Source organism: Entelurus aequoreus, linkage group LG09 (assembly GCF_033978785.1).
Source record: "Entelurus aequoreus isolate RoL-2023_Sb linkage group LG09, RoL_Eaeq_v1.1, whole genome shotgun sequence".
Classification (NCBI taxonomy): Eukaryota; Metazoa; Chordata; class Actinopteri; order Syngnathiformes; family Syngnathidae; genus Entelurus; species Entelurus aequoreus.
Genome location: NC_084739.1, coordinates 22,834,437 through 22,855,358, shown reverse-complemented (window position 1 = coordinate 22,855,358; position 20,922 = coordinate 22,834,437).

The window sequence follows — 20,922 nt, the reverse complement described above, 5'->3', positions numbered from 1 at the left end:
CCGACGCCCCCTATTTAAAGGCTACAGTATACAAATGAGTTTGGGACTTAAATCTCTAACTCGGTAGGGCATTCCAGATACTGGAGCTCGAATAGAAAACGCTCTAAAGCCTCCAGACTTTTTTTGGGCTCTGGGAATCACTAATAAGCCAGAGATCTTTGAAAGCAGATTTCTGACCAGGACATATAGTACAATACAATCAGTAAGATAGGATGGAGCTAGACTGTTTGGTATTTTTGCGTAAGTAGTAAAATCTTAAAGTCGCTTCTTAAGTGCACAGGAAGCCAGTGCAGGTGAGCCAGTATAGGCGTAATATGATCAAACTTTCTTGTTCTTGTCAAAAGTCTACCAGCCGCATTTTGTACCAACTGTAATATTTTAATGCTAGACATAGGGAGACCCGAAAATAATACGTTACAGTAATCGAGACGTAACGAACGCATGAATCATGATCTCAGCGTCGGTGGTGGACAAAATAGGATGAAAGAAGGATTTTTTAGTAACACTCTTAATGTGTGACTCAAATGAGAGAGTTGGGTTGAAGATAATATCCAGATTCTTTACTGAGTTGCTTCATGTAATTGTTTGGTTGTCAAATGTTAAGGTGGAAATTTTAAATAGGTGTCGGTGTCTAGCAGGACTGATAAACAGCATTTCCGTTTTCTTAGCGTTAAGTTGCAAAAAGGTAGTGGACATCCATTGTTTAATTTCATTTAGACATGCCCCCAGGTTACTACAATCTGGCGTGTTGGTCAGCTTTAGGGGCATGTAGAGTTGGGTGTCATCAGCATAACAGTGAAAGCTAACACCGTATTTGCGTATGATGTCACCTAGCGGCAGCATGTAGATGCTGAAGAGTGCAGGGCCAAGAACAGAACCCTGTGGAACTCTGCACGATACCTTAACATTCTCCGAGGTCACATTGTTATGGGAGACACACTGCATCCTGTCAGTAAGATAAGAGTTAAACCAAGAAAAGGCTAAGTCTGACATACCAATACGTGTTTTGATACTTGCTAATAGAATGTAATGATCGACGGTATCGAAAGCAGCGCTAAAATCAAGAAGCAGCAACATAGATGACGCATCACCATCCATAGTTAACAATAGGTCATTAGTCATTTTTGCGAGGGCTGTCTCTGTGGAGTGATTTGCCCTGAAACCAGACTGAAAGGGTTCTCAGAGATTGTTAGACGCTAGTTGTTCTTTTAGCTGCTGCGCAACAATTTTTTGAAGGATTTTCGAGATAAAAGGGAAGGTGAGACACCGGCCGGTAGTTTAGCATGAGGTCAAGATCGAGGTTAGGTCTTTTGAGCAAAGGATGAATAACCGCTGTTTTGAATGCTAGGGGAACAGTGGCAGAAGAAAGTGATAAGTTAATAATATTTAGCACTGCTGGTCCTAATATTACAAACAGCTCCTTGATAAGTTTCCCAGGAAGTGGGTCAAGTAAACATGTTTGTTTTGTCCCATTTATACGTTGCAGTAGTTCGTCTAATGTTATTTCTTCAAAAAGAGAGAGATTGTTTTGGAGGGCAATATCCGTCATACATACAGTCGTATCTGCATTGATAGAACCCAGTTGTAGCTGGGATGTGTTATCTGTAACCTCCTTTCTAATGAATGCTGTCATCACGCAACTGGTATAGTGACGTCAGATCGCAAAATGCAATGACCGGGCAGAACAAACACTTAACATTTTACAAGAAAAGATTGCAATAGTGCTACTTGTAATAATTAAAAGGCTGCTATTTCATCAAAAAAAGCAATATGCTCAAACATTTGAACACACGTATGCAATAATAAAAAACAAAAAATTAACCGCTCTGAATACAACAGGTACTAATAACTAAACCAGGCTATGATTTCAGCGCTATTATTTGTAAAATTGAAATGAATGCCTTCTCATTTAGATGAGCATGACGAGAAAAATGTTCTGACTGACTCAGAGGTGGGCAGTACTCGCCCCAGTTCATGTCTGCCGAGTTTGTGGTCAAAAGATTGCATTTTCGGTAGGTGAATGTTCAATTTTAGTCAGAGAAAAGTTGCATGTTTTCCTGCTACCAGATTTTCTCTCAGTCATTGTACTATACAGGTGAAACTCATAAAATTAGAATATAGTGCAAAAGTGTATTAATGTCAGCAGTTAGCTTCAAATGTGAAACTAATCTGTGATATTAACTCATTACATGCAAAGTGAAATATGTCAAGCCTTTGTTATAATTCTGATCATCATGGCTTACAATTTTTAAAACCTTACATTTTCTAAGATTTTCAATTCAAAGTTTTCGTAAACTGTTAGCCATAATCATCAAAATTCTCACCAATAAAAGGTTTGACAAATCTCACTTTGCATGTAATAAGTTAATATCACATGTTACTAAATGTTACATTCTTGTGTAATTTGCACATGATGAAAATCCTACAGAAGAATATTAATTAATTGTATTCATTTACAAAAAAGTTATTTTTTTCTTCGATGCTAAGTGCCTCCTGACACCTCACTGTAAGCCAGTGGTTCTTAACCTGGGTTCGATCGAACCCTAGGGGTTCCGTGAGTCGGGTCAAGACACACCCGACTCATCGTGTAAATAAAAACTTCTCCCTATAGGCGTATTACGGATACGGCAACAGCAGAAGTCAGACTGATTTGCAGGCGTGTAATTTGTTGTGAGTTTATGCACTGTGTTGGTTTTGTTCTTTGAACAAGGTGATGTTCATGCACGGTTCATTTTGTGCACCAGTAAAAAAACATGGTAACACTTTAGTGTGGGGAACATATTCACCATTAATTAGTTGCTTATTAACATGCAAAATAGTAACATATTGGCTCTTAACTAGTCATTATTAAGTACTTATTAATGCTTTATTCGGCATGGCCTTATTATAACCCTAACCCTCTAACCCTGGCCCTAACCCTCTAACCCAGGGGTGGGCAATTAATTTTCACCGGGGGCCGCATAAGCAACCCGAGCACTGCTGGAGGGCCACACGACAATATTTCAATTAAATTTTGCTCAATATTATTTTTGATATACCGTAATATAAATAATAATGATGATAATAATAATAATAATAATTTAATTTAACCTAACTTAACTTTATACAAAAGCAGATTGCTTTTGATGGTCACTTTATCCTGCATTATCCAACATTTTTCCCCATCAGATTTGGACAACCATCTGTTGTTAAAAATAGTTTTTAATCATATTTATTTTATATTGTTTTTTATATTGGTTTTATGTGTAATTGTTTTTTCTTTTTATTCAGTCATTGGTGGAGCTAAGGATAATATTTGAATATTGTTTTTAATATTGTTGTGCAGCACTTTGGAAACATTTTGTTGTTTAAATGTGCTATATAAATAAAGTGGATTGGATTGTCACACCTGCCAGCTTGTCCCAACACGCATTTACCTCTGTGAACAAGTCATTACCTGTGGTTGTCTCTTTAATTGACTGCATCAGAGCTCTCATCCAAAGTTAGCGAAAAACAGTCCATGTCAACGCAACAAAGTCCAATAAGCACTCCTTAATAAACTCTCCGTCAGAAAACGCCTTACTTTTTCTGGCGCTTTTGTGAGAAATGACGAAACTTGTCCTGACGGCTGCATCTCTGGGGGTGTGAAATATGGCACAAAGTCCTTGTTGGGTTTGCAGTTTTACCATCAACGCATCAGCCTCCCTTGCGCGCGCTTCATCAGACACATTCCGGTATTTTCCCTCGTGTTTCTTCGTGTAGTGGCGATTAAAATGATATTTAAACACAGCAACCTGTGTACCACACATTAAGCACACGGCTTTACCATTAATTTATGTAAAGAAATACTTGGCAGTCCATGTCTTGTTGGAAACACGCCATTCCTCATCAACTTTTCTTTTTTTAGCGTCTCATCACTTGTCTCTATGCACCTTCACTCACAGGTTCCCCCCGGACATACGGCATAAATAACACATTTCAAAATAAAAGCAGCACAGTTGTATTGCGCGCACGACATAGATGTTTTTTAAACTTTATTTTGTCATTTGTAATTGCGCCGTTCAATTCACTCACAATCGCACACGCGCATACGTCCACACGGAAGTAATACAAATAACGCTTTTCAAAACAAAAGCAGCACCGTTGTATTGCACACTCGACATAGATACTTTTTGAAATGTATTTTGTAATTTATGATTGGCCTCACGCGGGCCGGACAGGGATGCGCAAAGGGCCGGATGCGGCCCGCGGGCCGTACAATGCCCAGGTCTGCTCCAACCCTAACCAAATAACTCTAAATTAAGTCTTTGTTACTTAAAATATGTTCCCCATACTAAAGTGTTACCAAAAACATATAACTCTGTCTTGAATTTGAAATAAAAACATTTTATTTTTCACTAAAGAAGGGTTCGCTGAATGCGCATATGAAACTGGTGGTGTTCGGTACCTCCAACAAGGTTCAGAACCACTGCCGTACGTTTTGTAAGGTCATGTCACCTCTAAACTAAACAAAATTGATGCCAATCCACCTTTTTTTCTCTTGTTTTCCCAACTATGAATCGATAAGATAACCGTTAAGGACCTGCAAGATTGTCTGATACCAGTCCCCTAATCACTGCTGCAATATCACAGAGAATGTCTGCACAAACTGGCGGAAACTGTCTCAGGGAAACTTACATGTATGCTGGTCGTCTTCACGGGGATCTGAACCTGACTGCAGTTTGTGGTTGTAACCGGCATGAGTAGGCAAATGCTCACATTCGAAGGCGTCTGGCTAGTTGGATGGTGTTTTTTTCACGGATGGATCTCGGCTTTCACTCTTCAGGGCAGATGACAGACAATGACTATGTTGTTTTGCGGGTGAGCGGCTTTCTGATGTCAACATTGGGAATCAAGCAGCCCATGGAGGTGGTGGGGTTATGGTATTGGCAGTAGTATGTTTTGCACCATGATCACAGGTGTATTCTATTCATGGCATTGCATTCATCCACAACCATCACCTCATGTTGTAGCATGATGCAAGGCCCCATTTTGCAAAGATCTGTACACAATTCCTGGAAGGTGAAAAGATCTTTTGGCTAAATTGGAGGCCGAAACAGAATTTTGTTTTCAGATGTAAATGTAACAAGGTCCATTATGTAATGTAAATAATGTATCTTATAATGTAGTATTATTGTTATAATTACACAAAATGTGTAAGTTACATGTAAATACCTGAAGATTGTTTGATTTTTTTGTCAATGTGGAACCATTGTCTCGTTGTCCCTCCTACTGCAATAATTGTTGTGACACCTGTCATTATATGCGTTGGACACGCCTTCCTACTTCTCTTTTGTCCACGATAACGGGAGAGGGGCTCGACGATGGCAGAAAATTATTGACAACAATTGTAATCTCTGTATTATCAGCTGAGCAGCAACACGCGGTGTCGGTCGTATTCAACCCCACACAACGCAGAGGAAAGGACCACCGGTTACATAAATATGTAAACTATATAATGTATCACTTGCAATTGCATACATATTGGAAATAAAGTTAAACCAAACCAATCCAATTTTTTTTTTTTTTTCTTGAGGATCTCCATCAATTTAGTAACGTGTCATCAAAGAGTAAAAATGCTTTTCTTTCAATATGCATAATAACAAAAAGGGTAATATTAAAAAAATGGATAGATGTTGATAGTCCAACTCATACTGACTGGTACACACAAGCTATGGAGATGATATCAGTAGAACAAACTGCATTTAGTTTAGATAATAATGAGTCATATATTGGAATATGGGATCTATTATTTAAAAATTTTTCAACTATTAAATGAACCAAAATATGACTTATTATATCTTTGTGGAAAATGTTGGACACAGTGTGTTGTCAAGTTTATGAGATGTGATGCAAGTGTAAGCCACTATTGTTCATTTCTAATTTTTTTATTACTTTTTATTAATGTTTTAATGATAATATCAGTGAGGGTTTTTTAATCACTGCTATTTTGAAATTGTTACTAATATTGATGCTGTTGTCAATAATGTTCATTTTTGTTTCACTACATTTGGATTGTTCCGTGTCATGTTTGTGTGTCCTCAATTGCTCTGTTTATTGTTGTTCTTAATGTTGCTGGGACGGGTTTGGTTTTGGAATTGGATTGCATTATGGTGGTATTGTTGTGTATTGTTTTGTTGATTGATTAATAAATTCATAAAAAAATTAAAAAAAAACATTTTGATATCACATACACTGTCATGATCCCACGTTTGGACTCTTTTCCATTGTTAGGTATCATTTTCTGTCCCTGTGCGTGTGTTTCCTATTTTATTTCCGTGTTTTGCAGTACTTTTATTTTCTGTTCCTTGTCCTGCCAGCACACATGTTCCTCTTTGTTAATTAGTACTATTTAGTTCCGTGTGTTTCCCTCCTCCAGTGCTGGTTCATGGTATAGTAGTGCATGCCAAAGTGTTCTGTTGCCCTGTAGTTTCCTGACAGCCCTTTGCTTTTCCTCTGCCTGGTATCTAATTAAACAAGCTTCTGCCTGCACAACGCTTGCCTTTTCTGCATCCTTGAGCCTCGACAACAGCCAACATGCGGCATCATCACATACACATTTCAATACTTCTATAGACAGCAATGTTAGGCAGATGATGAGAATTTACAATTCCATCCATGGGTACCTTTTATGTATTGATGACCTTGTGTTGTCTTTTTTGTTTCACTATACGTGTTTCTCTATATGATATCACAACAAATTATGTAGTCCGTGTGTGATAGAGAACATAATTTAACACTGGGTTTGATCCCTAGCTCGGGGTCTTTCTGTGTGGAGTTTGCATGTTCTTCCCATGACTGTACTTTGGCATCCTCCCACCTCCAAAGACATGCACCTGGGGATAGGTTGATTGGCAACACTAAATTGGCCCTAGTGTGTGAATGTTGTCTGTCTATCTGAGTTGGCCCTGCGATGAGGTGGCGACTTGTCCAGGGTGTACCCCGCCTTCTGCCCGAATGCAGCTGGGATAGGATACAGCAACCCCCGCGGCCCTGAGAGGGACAAGCGGTAGAAAATGGATGGATGGATTTATTTGAGTGTTTCTTAAAGTCAGAAAGTTGCCCTTGGCAACAACTATAATGTTGTGTCGTGTCTGTTATCTGCTTTTTTTCTACAAAACAACTGAATGAACATCCTCCAAGTCTGGTGATTCCATAATTTCCTGGGGTTTTGCTAACAATAGAACAGCACCCTCCCAGTGCCATTGTCATGCACTACAATGACAGTGTTACTACAATCCGAAAGGACTTAGAGTACATTGCAGTAAATAAATAGATATACAATTGGAAGCTTTGGCAATGAAAAGCTCATTGGTAAAATGCAATACGCTGCTATAATCCAGACGTGTGTTTTACAGTCGTCCCACTCAACACTGAATTACAAGGGAAAACATGCATCAGTAGTTTTTCTAATGCATGAGAACGGTACCTTTTTTTATTTAGAGTCTTAAAGGCAGACAGTTACTAAGCCAGATCTGCTATTTTTGATTAAAAATGGACTCTCAAATAAAATCCAATTTCCAAGCCATTGGAAATCAGACATATTAGACTTTCAACATCTTGAAAACATTACTCATTTAGATGGAAATTTGTCCGATTAAATTTTCCAATAAAAGCATTCAGTTAAATAACACTTTAATCAGTAGATTTATTAAATGGGAAAGATTATAAAAGAGTTAATACGTATAAAATAGTGAAATTATAGTTATAGAGATTATGAGAGGTTAGTTCTGTATGCATATTTTTTTTAGTTTTCTAAAATTCTTACTTTTTTGCTGACTGTAAAGTGTTTTCGAGTTTTTAGAAAAGTGCTTCTAAATCAAATGTATTGGTAACACTTTAGTATGGGGAACATGTTCTAAGTAACAAAGACTTAATTTAGAGTAATTTGGACACTAGGGGAACATATAAGGGTTAGGGTTACAGTTATGGTTACTAATAAGCAATAATTCTGAAGTTATTGAGGGAAGACTTAGTTAATGGCTTACTGGTTGTATAATAAGGCCATGCCGGATAAGGCATCAATAAGTACTTAATAATGACTAATTAAGAGCCAATATGTTACTAATGTGTTAATAAGCAACTAATTAATGGTGAATATAGACTTAGACCTAGACTTAGACTTAGACTTCCTTTTTATTGTCATTCAAATTTGAACTTTACAGCACAGATAAGAACGAAATTTCGTTACATAAACTCATGGTAGTGCAGGATAAAAAAGCAATAAGGTGCATATATAAATAAATAAATATATATAAATAATATATAAATATATATATAAACTAAATAAATATATATAAATATATATACATAAATAAATAGATTATTGTACAGATAAATATATTGCACTTTTCCACATGCGTCCACGTCTATATAGATGTATGTTATATTGTCTTTTTTATTCCAACGAGTTAATCCATTTTGGGGGGAGTTGAGGGGATAATTTAATTATGATGCGTTCAAGAGTCTTACGGCTTGAGGGAAGAAGCTGTTACAGAACCTGGAGGTTCTGCTTCGGAGGCTGCGGAACCTCTTTCTAGAGTCCAGCAGTGAAAACAGTCCTTGGTGGGGGTGGGAGGAGTCTTTGCAGATTTTCTGAGCCCTGGTCAGGCAGCGGCTTTTTGCGATCTCCTGGATAGGAGGAAGAGGAGTCCTGATGAATATGTTCTCCATACTAAAGTGTTACCAATGTATTATTATTATCATAATTATTATTATTCATTAAGTGAAGTGAAGTGAAGTATATTTATATAGCGCTTTTTCTGTAGTGAATCAAAGCGCTTTACACAGTGAAACCCAATATCTAAGTTACATTTAAACCAGTGTGGGTGGCACTGGGAGCAGGTGGGTAAAGTGTCTTGCCCAAGGACACAACGGCAGTGACTAGGATGGCGGAAGCGGGGATCGAACATGCAACCCTCAAGTTGCTGGCACGGCCACTCTACCAACCGAGCTATACCGCCCCTAAGTAAGTGATTTTTTAAATTATTATTCTAATTATAAAGTTACATGTGGCGGTACTGCTGCCAACTTGTGTCAACACCTATTTAAATAGCAGGCATTAGTCAGGATCCCAGAGAGGCAGCGAGCAAACTGACCTGGCTCTCCAGTGGAACTGGTGAGACACCTTCAGGGAACCATTCGTTGCTCTTCCCAGATGCTTAGCTGTGCTCCATTTCACACTAAAGCAAATGTTGATCAAGTCTTGACTTCATCACACTCTAGTGTCCAATTTTTAAAGAAGCGTGAAAAGAGTCGACGCTTTCATGCGCTATATCCTTTTGCTGCATGATGCTTTGTGCGAGAACAAATTGACTGAGAATTTGCTAAGAATATCGAGTTTGGTTCAGCCTAGACTCCGAAAAAAAGGAGGTTTTGCGGTCCAGCTCTGTTCGATAGAAAATCTTACCGGTATCCAGCCATCTGCTTTGTGTTTTTGATTGCATGGGAGAGAAGTATTGGATTGCCTAGTTGCAAGAGACAAGTGTCCATTAGCCATAATTGCATTATATTGACGCAGGACTGAGAGCTTTTCACGTTATATCTTGCGACTCTACTGTTGAAAGGAGCTGGGGCACTTTGCTCTTTTTGAGCTGTGGCATTCTCATAGTGCAGTGTAGAACAACCTGCCCGCACAGTCTATTAGGTGACATTTACACCAAGCACTACAGTTCAGTTAAGTTCACAGTTGTTTTTTTTCATCATTGTTGTCTAAAGTTTTGAAGGGTGCAGAATTTCCTGATCCTTACTGTATTATTTTTGCACCTTTTCTTTGGGGTACCAGCCTAGTGGTCCAGTAGTACAACGGGAGGTACAAATAATGTGTTTGTTGATAGTATTGATCTATCAATTGATGATTGATAGATAAATACTGTGCAACTAATTTTCCTCCTACATTCACACACTAAGGCCAATTTAGAGATGCCAATCAGCTTCTACCTAGGTCGGGGGTCAGCAACCCGTGGCTCTTGAGCCGCATGTGGCTCTTGAGCCGCATGTGGCTCTTTAGCGCCGCCCTAGTGGCTCCCTGGACCTCTTTCAGAGATGTGGGAAAATGGAAAAAGATGAAGAAAATTTTGTTTGAATATGGTTTCTGTAGAAGAACAAACAAGACACAAACCTTCCTAATTGTTAAAAATCCCACTGTTTATGTTACACATGCTTCACCGATGAGAGTATTTGGCAAGCACCGTTTTGTCCTACTAATTTCAGCAATCCTTGAACTCATCGTAGTTTGTTTACATGTACAACTTTCCCCGATGCTGCCACAGAAAGACGTGTTCTATGCTACTCCTTCTTTGTCTCATTTTGTCCACCAAATGTTTTATACTGTGCGTGAATGCACAAAAGTGAGCTTTGTTGATTTTATTTATTTGCTGGCGTGCTTATCAGGCATATTTGGTCAATCCATGACATGCTATTTAGGCTAGCTGTATGTACATATTGCATCATTATGCCTCGTTTGTAGGTATATTTGAGCTCATTTAATTTCCTTTACGTATGTCCTCTGTGTATTTAATTTATAGTTGCATGTCTCATGACACATTATCTGGATGTAATAATGGCTGCATTTCTGATAGTTGTATGTGTGCCATGTTGTTCCAGACCACAGCAAACGTTACCCAGCATGCAAAAATTGTAATAAATCCATTAGATTAGAAGAAGACAGCCGGCCGTTTCGTTTAACTTGGACACACACATGTATACCTTTGGTCATTCTAAGCCAGTAATTTCCAGAAGTTATCTCACCCTCTGAAAAGCCTCCATTTTACTAATGATTTCCAAAGTTGCAAAAATGTGTAGAATAAAAATGAAAATACAACATTTCTGTCAACAAAGATTTGTGTCAGCCTTTGATAGTAGGCTAATATAGCTAATATAGACACTTACATCATGTGTTGTCTTCATTATAACACTTATATAAGACTTTTACTTTTTTGCGGCTCCAGACAGATTTTTTTAATTTTATTTTTGGTCCAATATGGGTCTTTCAACATTTTGGGTTGCCGACCCCTGCCCTAGGTGCATGTCTTTGGAGGCGGGAGGAAGCCGGAGAGAACGCACACAGTCATGGGGGGGAATGCAAAAATGGCCGCTAGGCTGGTTTGAGCCCAGGACCTTGTCGCTGTGAGGCACGAGCGCTGACCACTGCAGCCACCGTGCTACATGTGCAAATAAACCGAAGCAACAAATACATAGAGCAATTAACCTACAGTTGAGCGAATCATGATTTCACGATCAATCATCCGCCTGCTGATGGCATCATAGCGTCAAACATAACATGTGTCCTCTTAACATTCTCCCAGGTGTACACACATATTACGATAAGGAACATGTCAAATCTATACATTTTTGCTTTGGCGGTGCGAAATCAAACTTCCGCATCTCACAAAGAAAAGCTTTCTGATGACTAACCCCCAGCCCTCTCTCATATGTACGCTATTGAAGAGCTGTGATTGGATATATTTCGAACTTGTCGCACTCAACAACAAGACAACATTTAATATGATTGGATTGTCCATGGTGTACACCGCCTTCGCCCAAATGCAGCTGAGATAGGCTCCAGCACCCCCCGCGACCGCAAAAGGGACAAGCGGTAGGAAATGGATGGATGGATGGATTTAAGAAACAGTAAAGCAGATGGTATTTACACAGTATACTAAAACAACTGTTGAAGTAAAGTGTCTTTTTTTTTTGTATTCCTCTCAGATAGTCTTTATGGGAAAGAGGTAGAATTTGGGGCTGCGTATTGATATAATATAAAATAGTAATAAAACTTTATTTTTACTTTTATTGTATATTATTTTATTAAGGTAGGTAGGTCTTTATTGTCATTGCACAAGTACAACGAAACTTTGTTTTGGTATATTTTATATTCTGTAGTGGTATAACTTTATATTGGTAATATTGTTGTATTTTATTATTTTTGTTATGTTATCATCATCATTATTATTATTACTTTCATCATTTGGTAATATTTTATATTGGTATAGTGGTACAACATTATATTGGTTATATTGTTGTATTTTATTATTTTTGTTATGTTATTATCATCATTATTAATATTATTATTATAAATATGTTTATTGTGGTTTTCTCGATATACATTTCTAGGACCTCTTAAGGGTTAAAAGTTGTTCGCAATCATTCATGTATGACCCTGGAAGTGACCCAAATCCCTTTAAAAATGCCACCCACAAACTAACATGACCTGTGTGTCCTGTTATGATGTGTGTGTGTGTGTGTGTGTGTGAGTGTGTGTGTGTGTGTGTGTGTGTGTGTGTGTGTGTGTGTGTGTGTGTGTGTGTGTGTGTGTGTGTGTGTGTGTGTGTGTGTGTGTGTGTGTTTTTATCAATGGAACATACTCATGGCAGTTGCTAATTTTTGAGACTGTAACTCTTTGGGGGATGCTAGTTTTCGGGTACCTCTCCCAGCACCACTAAAATCATAAAAACTTTGCGACGATGCACATCCTTGTGAAATTTTAAGAATTTTAGATGATGTTAAAGTTCCCAAAAATGTGTTTTTAGTTGCTTAAATACTACCATGATTACTTGTTATATATAATAATATATATATAATATAATAATAATAATAATAATATTTTATAATGCGTACAATAACAATAACAATAATAATATAATACTGTTGTTATTATTACAATAATAGTATTATTATTATCACTATCAATCAATCAATCAATGTTTATTTATATAGCCCTAAATCACAAGTGTCTCAAAGGGCTGTACAAGCCACAACGACATCCTCGGTACAGAGCCCACATACGGGCAAGGAAAAACTCACCCCAGTGGGACGTCGGTGAATGACTATGAGAAACCTTGGAGAGGACCGCATATGTGGGTAACCCCCCCTCCCCTCTAGGGGAGACCGAAAGCAACGGATGTCGAGTGGGTCTGACATAACATTGTGAAAGTCCAGTCCACAGTGGATCCAACACATCAGCGGGAGTCCAGTCCACAGCGGGGCCAACAGGAAACCATCCAGAGCGGAGACGGGTCAGCAGCGCAGAGATGTCCCCAACCGATGCACAGGCTAGTGGTCCACCCGGGGTCCCGACTCTGGACAGCCAGCACTTCATCCATGGCCACCGGACCTATGCAACTCCCCCTCGCAAGGGACAGGGGAGAAGAGGAGAGAAGAAAAGAAACGGCAGATCAACTGGACTAAAAAAGAGGGGGTCTATTTAAAGGCTAGATTATACAAATGAGTTTTAAGATGGGACTTAAATGCTTCTACTGAGGTAGCATCTCTAACTGTTACCGGTAGGGCATTCCAGAGTACTGGAGCCCGAATAGAAAACGCTCTATAGCCCGCAGACTTTTTTTTGGCTCTGGGAATCACTAATAAGCCGGAGTTCTTTGAACGCAGATTTCTTGTCGGGACATATGGTACAATACAATCGGCGAGATAGGCTGGAGCTAAACCGTGTAATATTTTATACGTAAGTAGTAAAACCTTAAAGTCGCATCTTAAGTGCACAGGAAGCCAGTGCAAGTGAGCCAGTAGAGGCGTAATATGATCAAACTTTCTTGTTTTACTACTAATATTGATAACAATAGTTATAAAAACAAACACTTTTCCAAGTGGTTCTGCGCACTCTTGCACTCCCATACCCCATAAGTAAGCAAATATTATGAAAGTAGGAGAAATAAAGTTGGTTTGTGCCGAGACGTCCGAATGTGACTTGCGTTGAATATCCTGCTAGAGTTTAATCGTATAGCAACCATAAAGTGTTGCTGGAGTTCCCTTTGCCTTAAGCTCGCAGTGGCACTCGCTATCAGCAGCATAGTGAGCAGCTGCTGTAAACCAGATGGCCCTTTGAGCTGCAGAGGGAAAAATCCTCATTAAAAAAGCTCATGGACCATTGGCCCAAACACCTAACTGCTTCTCTGAAGGTCTGCATTATCCCTGATATATTTTCACCAAGTGGACTATGCAGGTAAACCACTTGTGTGTTTGTTGTGGGAAGTAAATCTGATATACAGCAAGCGTATTACGTAGAATAAGACAAACTCATATCTGGATTGGGAAAGGCAAGAGGATGCAATTTTCTGTTTTATCATGTTATGAGCCAGACGGAAGTCAGTGGGGGTCTAACAATTTCATTGAACTAAAGTTTTCGGAGTTAGTAAACTTGTTTTAAAAAGAGTTTTATAGCGGGAAACTTACAGTATTTTACACTTGCGTGACAATTATTGTTGAATAGTGAAATATGTGACATTACGCCACCATTTAAAGTTAAGACCCAGTGTTGCTCACATTTGACTGTTTTCTGCAAACACGCCTTTATCTTTTTTGTGCTTTTTAAATAGTGAAAAACTGCTAACAAGAGGTGGCTCATAATCTTTTGCGCAGTTTAAAAAATAAATCCAAAACCCACCAACAATACTCCATTTACATGCCGTGACCTGCATATTAACCAAGTATTAGCGGCATTGTTATTGAAAGAGCTAACACAGAGGAACTATTTTTGGTAACATGGCGCCTTGATCACGGAGGTAACGTACCACTGCAACTAATGACATTCTGAGCCAGCATTGCCTCTGAGTTGGTAACTGTCAGAATAATTGTATCTAATTATCACAAAACTTTGTGTTGCCATGAGTTCCCGGCGAGAAGACAAAAGCTGTCTTTGATCCTACCAAGAAGAAGGCTTGTAAAACTCCACTGTGTAAGATGGGAAGCAACATGAAGGTGTTCTGTTTCTTTGATGTATTGTAATCCACAGAAAGATTTTGTCTTGACCCGAGAGCTACAAAGCGGAGAGGAAGCAGGACCTGACTCCCCTCCAGGGACCTTTCTTTGAACTGTTTTACGACCTTTTCTTTGAACTGTTTGTAATCAAAGGCGATGGCTGTTTACGACCCCCCTCCCTTAGAAACAGCTGTTGCCATGTAACCTGGGAAAGTCCAAATAAAAAAGGATGCGTACAATCTTTCGTCAGAGCGTGGTGACACTGTTCAAGGGTACAGGTGTACGTGTTTCTCCTCAATTGAGCCAAATTTAGTTCTGTCTCTGTTTAATTCCTTGCTTCTTGTCTTGTTTAATAGATGCCATCAGTGTTTAAACCTGACAGTAATAGTTTGTGTTAGCTTATAAAACATGCCTCTCACCCGTATAGTAGAGGGTTGGGGCCAAAAGACGAGAAGTTGGTCAACTGAAACGAAAAGTAAACATGACGATATCGCTATGAAGATGTGACAAGATGTTAGTTTTCTTCAAGCATTTTTTTTTTTAAAAGGATTGAAGGTTATTATGAATCATCCAAACAGGAAACACAAGTCTTGTGCGGTAACATACAAACATCCCAGTGAGAGCAGACATTGTACAGTGAGTGATTGTTTTATTATGTTTGTAGTTTGCATTTCTTGTCCAGCACTTCATTTTGGAAATGTGCCCATCATTTACAATCCTTATGTGAAACTTATGTTAATAATTTTTTATGCATCTTAAATCGTAAATAAATGCTAGCAAAAGTCAGTTAACAATGAAGGTAATGGGTTTCGCTCTATTCCGCTTATAAAGCGTCCATCCAAAAACCTCCCAACGTTTTTATTGTTGGCAGGGTTTTGATGTTTTTTGAGGGCTTTATGGGTGCAATAGATTACTCCCATTGGCTGCATTGTTAGCCAACTCGTACTTACCGTATATTACAAATTAAAATGCATACAAAAACAAAAAGGTGTTCTTGTCTTACAAAAGGATTGTGAATGATAGATTCCAAAAAAAGTGCAGTTCGGCTCTAAAGCGGAAAAAAAAATTAAAATGTGTTTACAGTAGTCTATGGGAAGTCAACATGAAATTTAGAGAATACATGAATAACTTGTTTTTATTGATTGAGGATGTTAAAATGTATATTCAAACATTGCCTTGCACCCTACTGTTAACCCAGGTTGTGTGATAGTGACAACCATAGACATACACATGGAGACGCCTCATTTAGAGATGTTGTCTACAACTTGTCAGTTAAGGCTGCCCTTAGAGGGCCGCTTGTAACTGAATAATATGTATTATAATATTACACAATCGCCTATGCGTTTTATTATTATATATCTTTTTATATACACTTTGAAAAAACTAGAATTTGTGATTTAAAAAAAAACAAAAAAACTGGCACCCCTTTTTCCAGAATTTTACTGTATAATGTACATTTTTTTTGTTTTTTTTACAACATCACTGTTTTTGGCACAATTCTAGCATTTTTTACTGAAAAATCTATAGTTTTATATGGTACAATGTGATGGATATTATAAGTATATATTAATACATTTTGTTCAGTTCAGTTGCAGTTTATTTCGAACATGCGTACGATACAATGTAATGCATCACACATTTCCAGTTGTTTCATTACAGCACGTCCGAAAAAGAGTAGGAAGAAGCTGATCTCATTTAATCCTACCCCTTTTCATACCATAGCAATTGTATCCCATGTTCTTGTTCTCTGTAACAGAACAGTGAATTTGTGAACACTTGTAGTTTGAACAGTCTCTTAAACTGAATCATATTGGTTCTTTGTTTGATTTGTTTAGTTAATCCATTCAATAATTTAATTCCACATACAGATATGCTAAAGGTTTTAAGTGTTGTACGAGCGTACACATGTTTTAAATTATATTTTCCTCTAAGATTATATTTCTCCTCCTTTGTTGAGAAGATTTGTTGTACATTCTTGCGTAGCAGGTTATAGTTTGCTTTGTAAATCATTTTAGCTGTTTGCAAATGCACCAAATGATTGAATTTCAATATTTGTGATTCAATAAATAAAGGGTTTGTATGTTCTTTATAGCCAACATTATGTATTATTCTAATTGATCTTTTTTATAACACAGTTAGTGAATGAAGCGCAGGATTATATGGTATCATATTCGTTGCATTATTAGATAATATTAAAAGGTAAAAAGATTTGCAATTGCATGCAAAAGCAAATTTTTTCTGTCAAAACGGAATTAATTAAAACATTTAGTAAAAACAGATGGAGTACTGTATTGAGGCACAGTATTTCGGGCTTTCACGGGCCACGTAAACGGATGGGGACGGTGTGGCAAAGTTGGTAGAGTGGCCATGCCAGCAATCGGAGGGTTGCTGGTTACTGGGGTTCAATCCCCACTTTCTACCATCCTAGTCACGTCCGTTGTGTCCTTGGGCAAGACACTTCACCCTTGCTCCTGATGGCTGCTGGTTAGCGCCTTGCATGGCAGCTCCCGCCACCAGTGTGTGAATGTGTGTGTGAATGGGTGAATGTGGAAATACTGTCAAAGCGCTTTGAGTACCTTGAAGGTAGAAAAGCGCTATACAAGTATAACCCATTTATCATTATTTATGTACCAGGCCAGATGTGAACCCAGGTCCTGGAGTTTGACACCAGATGTCTATGGAATATGAAAATACGAAAATACGACCAGCATGTCCGTCATTTCGACTATCATGATGAAACCAGTCGCGTCACAAGACATTGAAACAACCTTGAGAACTTGTTGAATTAGGCCCTGACGTTGAACAACTCAAACTTAACATGAGAACTGTCGTATGGCGGCATGTCGTGAAGTATTTGCCATTCCAAAGATGCAGAGGACCTCAGGCAGCGTGCAGGTAAGAACATGTCTTTATTTCAAGACCCAAGGCAATGTGACACAAACTGGTGCTAGCTTAGCGTAGCAGGAAGATAAACAACGTGAAAACATAGGTACCATGAAACAAACAAACCGTCGTCTGTAGCGTACAGTAAACAGCGGACAATGTGATTAGAGTGATTAGGGACAGAAACGGGTGAGGACACTAATCAACCAACAGAAAGCAGCTGCAGCTAATCAGTCACCTAGAAACAACAAAAAGAAACCAAGGGAGCAAAAGAGCATTGACAAACATAACTGGTCACTAAACTAAGGAGAAGAATACACAGACTCTAACATAGAATGACAAACAACATGCTTTTTGACCATCTTTAATCAACGTTGGGTTTTGATGTTGATTTGACTATTGAATTGGGGTAATATCCGAACCAATATTCCACAACACAAATACAAAGTTGAAACAACATGCTTTTTGACAAGGTTTTTTTAATGTCAAGTTGTGACAATTTGACCGTTGAAGATTGGTCATTTCCCAACCAACAACGTGGATCCAACGTTAGATGTCAACATTGTCTCAATTTACAAATACAACTATTTTGCAACTTGTGTTTCATAGTATGTTTTAAAGCAGTGGTTCTCAACCTTTTTTCAGTGATGTACCCCCTGTGAACATTTTTTTAATTCAAGTACCCCCTAATCAGAGCAAAGCATTTTTGGTTGAAAAAAAAAGAGATAAAAAAGTAAAATACAGCACTATGTCATCAGTTTCTGAGTTATTAAATTGTATAACAGTGCAAAATATTGCTCATTTGTTGTGGTCTTTCTTGAACTATTTGGAAAAAAAGATATAAAAATAACTAAAAACTTGTTGAAAAATAAACAAGTGATTCAATCATAAATAAAGATTTTTACACATAGAAGTAATCATCAACTTAAAATGCCCTCTTTGGGGATTGTAATAGAGATCCATCTGGATTCATGAACTTAATTCTAAACATTTCTTCACAAAAAAAGAAATCTTTAACATCAATATTTATGGAAGATGTCCACAACAAATCTAGCTGTCAACACTTAATATTGCATTGTTGCATTTCTTTTCACAGTTCTTTTTGACAGACATTTTAAAAAAATCTCACGTACCCCTTGGCATACCTTCAAGTACCCCCAGGGGTACACGTACCCCCATTTAAGAACCACTGTTTTAAAGGACATAATCAACGTCTTGTGCCTGCTGGGGTGTTATAAAAGGTCATGCATATTGGATTAAAGTTACATTAAATTACGCAATGATACTTTGTTAAGTCTTAACAATTTGCAGCTTATAGTTTGCAAAACTAATTTCCAGTCGTCTGATCACATATCCAACATGTTCTATTAGTTTAGCAGACATTACAGCCTAAATAGATTGAGATTTTAGTGACCTTGGCATAACATTGGGCAATTGTCTTTGTTTTCCTCGGGGTGTTCGGCACGCACGTGACTCATCCGGAGCTTCTTGATATTCAGCAGCATGTTGAGTGAAGTGACAACGCATACCAATGAGTGCGATTAAGTTTCCATGTTTTTCGGTGATCAGACTTGAATGCCTAAAGAAAGTCACGCATCCTCATTGAGATGATGATAAAGACCTGATCAAATAAGTAACTTTTTATCATCACTCAAAATATAACGCAGTATATTTATCTGTACAGTAATCTATTTATTTATATTTCTGCACCTTATTGCTATTTTATCCTGCACTACAACAACGAGCTAATGCAGCGAAATGTTGTTCATATCTGTACTGTAAAGTTAAAATTTGAAAGACAATAAAAAGGAAGTCTAAGTCTCAGTCTAAAAGAGGACATCTCGTCTTGCAGTTTAAAATTAAGGTTGTTGTGTTTTTGGAGACATATTGAAATGCAGTTAAATATGGAAGACTAAGTGGGACAAAAAAACAAAAACAAATCTTTGATTAAATGTGTCATAATTAAATATTATTAGTATTAAATACATAAACGTCTTACTAGTCGAGGTTTCTGTGGTTTATCCGTTATACAGTGCTCAATAAAAAAAATCCCCGGAAGAGCAGAGAAACCTGCGATACAGGCTTGTAGGGATAAAATAACCTGTGTTTTTTCCTGCCCTAACGTAAAAGTCTTACTAAAGTGTCATTAATGTATTTAATTATTTAATCATTTTATTCTGATGTACAATTATTTAATCATTTAATTATTTCTTAATTATTTCATGATTTAATTATTTCAGAAACGTTTGTAGCAGCACTTCATGAATTAATTGTATCTGTCAGCCGTCAAAGTCAGTGGGCGGATCCTAACACCTGATTGGTTACCCAGCACTTCCAGAGAAGAGGAGGGGGTCGGCCTACTGGTTGATAACTTGGTCTTAAAGTGCGGGAATAACTCCGACAACTTATTGCTTCCACATGCTCCACAAGGTCAAAAAGATTGACCACTAACTCCCAAAAAAGTATGAGTATATCCTCCTTAGCTGCCATTTTTTAAATAGCTTTCAATGTGGCAGGCTTCAGACCAAAGCAATCATTGGATAGATTCCTTTTGTCCCCGCCCACCGACTTTGATAAGTGAGTTTGACAGGGGAAATTCATGAATCATTAAATGATAAAGTACCTAAATTGTAAGTTATTTAATTGAATAATTAAATATTGAAATATTCGATTAAATACCGTATTTTTCGGATCATAGGGCGCACCGGATTATAAGGCGCACTGCCGATGAGCGGGTCTATTCAGGTCTATTTTCATACAAAAGGCAATCCGGATTATAAAGCGCATTAAAGGGGTCATGTTATGATTTTTTTCTAAATTTAAAACACTATCTTGTGTTCAACATAACATGTAATGGTGGTTACATAGATTATGTTTTACAGACCATTTTCAAGTAGCTTTTATGAGCGTGTCTTCAGGATGCAGCGTTTTGTGGGCGGTCTCACCTTCGACAGCGTCTTCTCCCCGTCATCTTTGTTGTAGCGGTGTAGCGTGCAAGGACGGGAGTGGAAGAAGTGTCAACAGATGGAGCTAACTGTTTTAATGACGTTCAGACTTTACTTAAATCAATAACGGAGCAGCATCTTCTCATCCGTGGCACAATAATGCACAAATAATAAACGTGTACTGTGAAAAAACGTCCGACCAGAATCCTCTAATAACTAAAGTTCCGTGGGTGAATTATGTAAACCCTCTACAGTTTTTAGCGCTTTGATAGCTAGTCTACTGACAGATATACGCTACTTTATATTAGAAATGGCAACAGCGGAAGATGAATGCCAGATAACAAGAAGGTAGAGAAAAAGA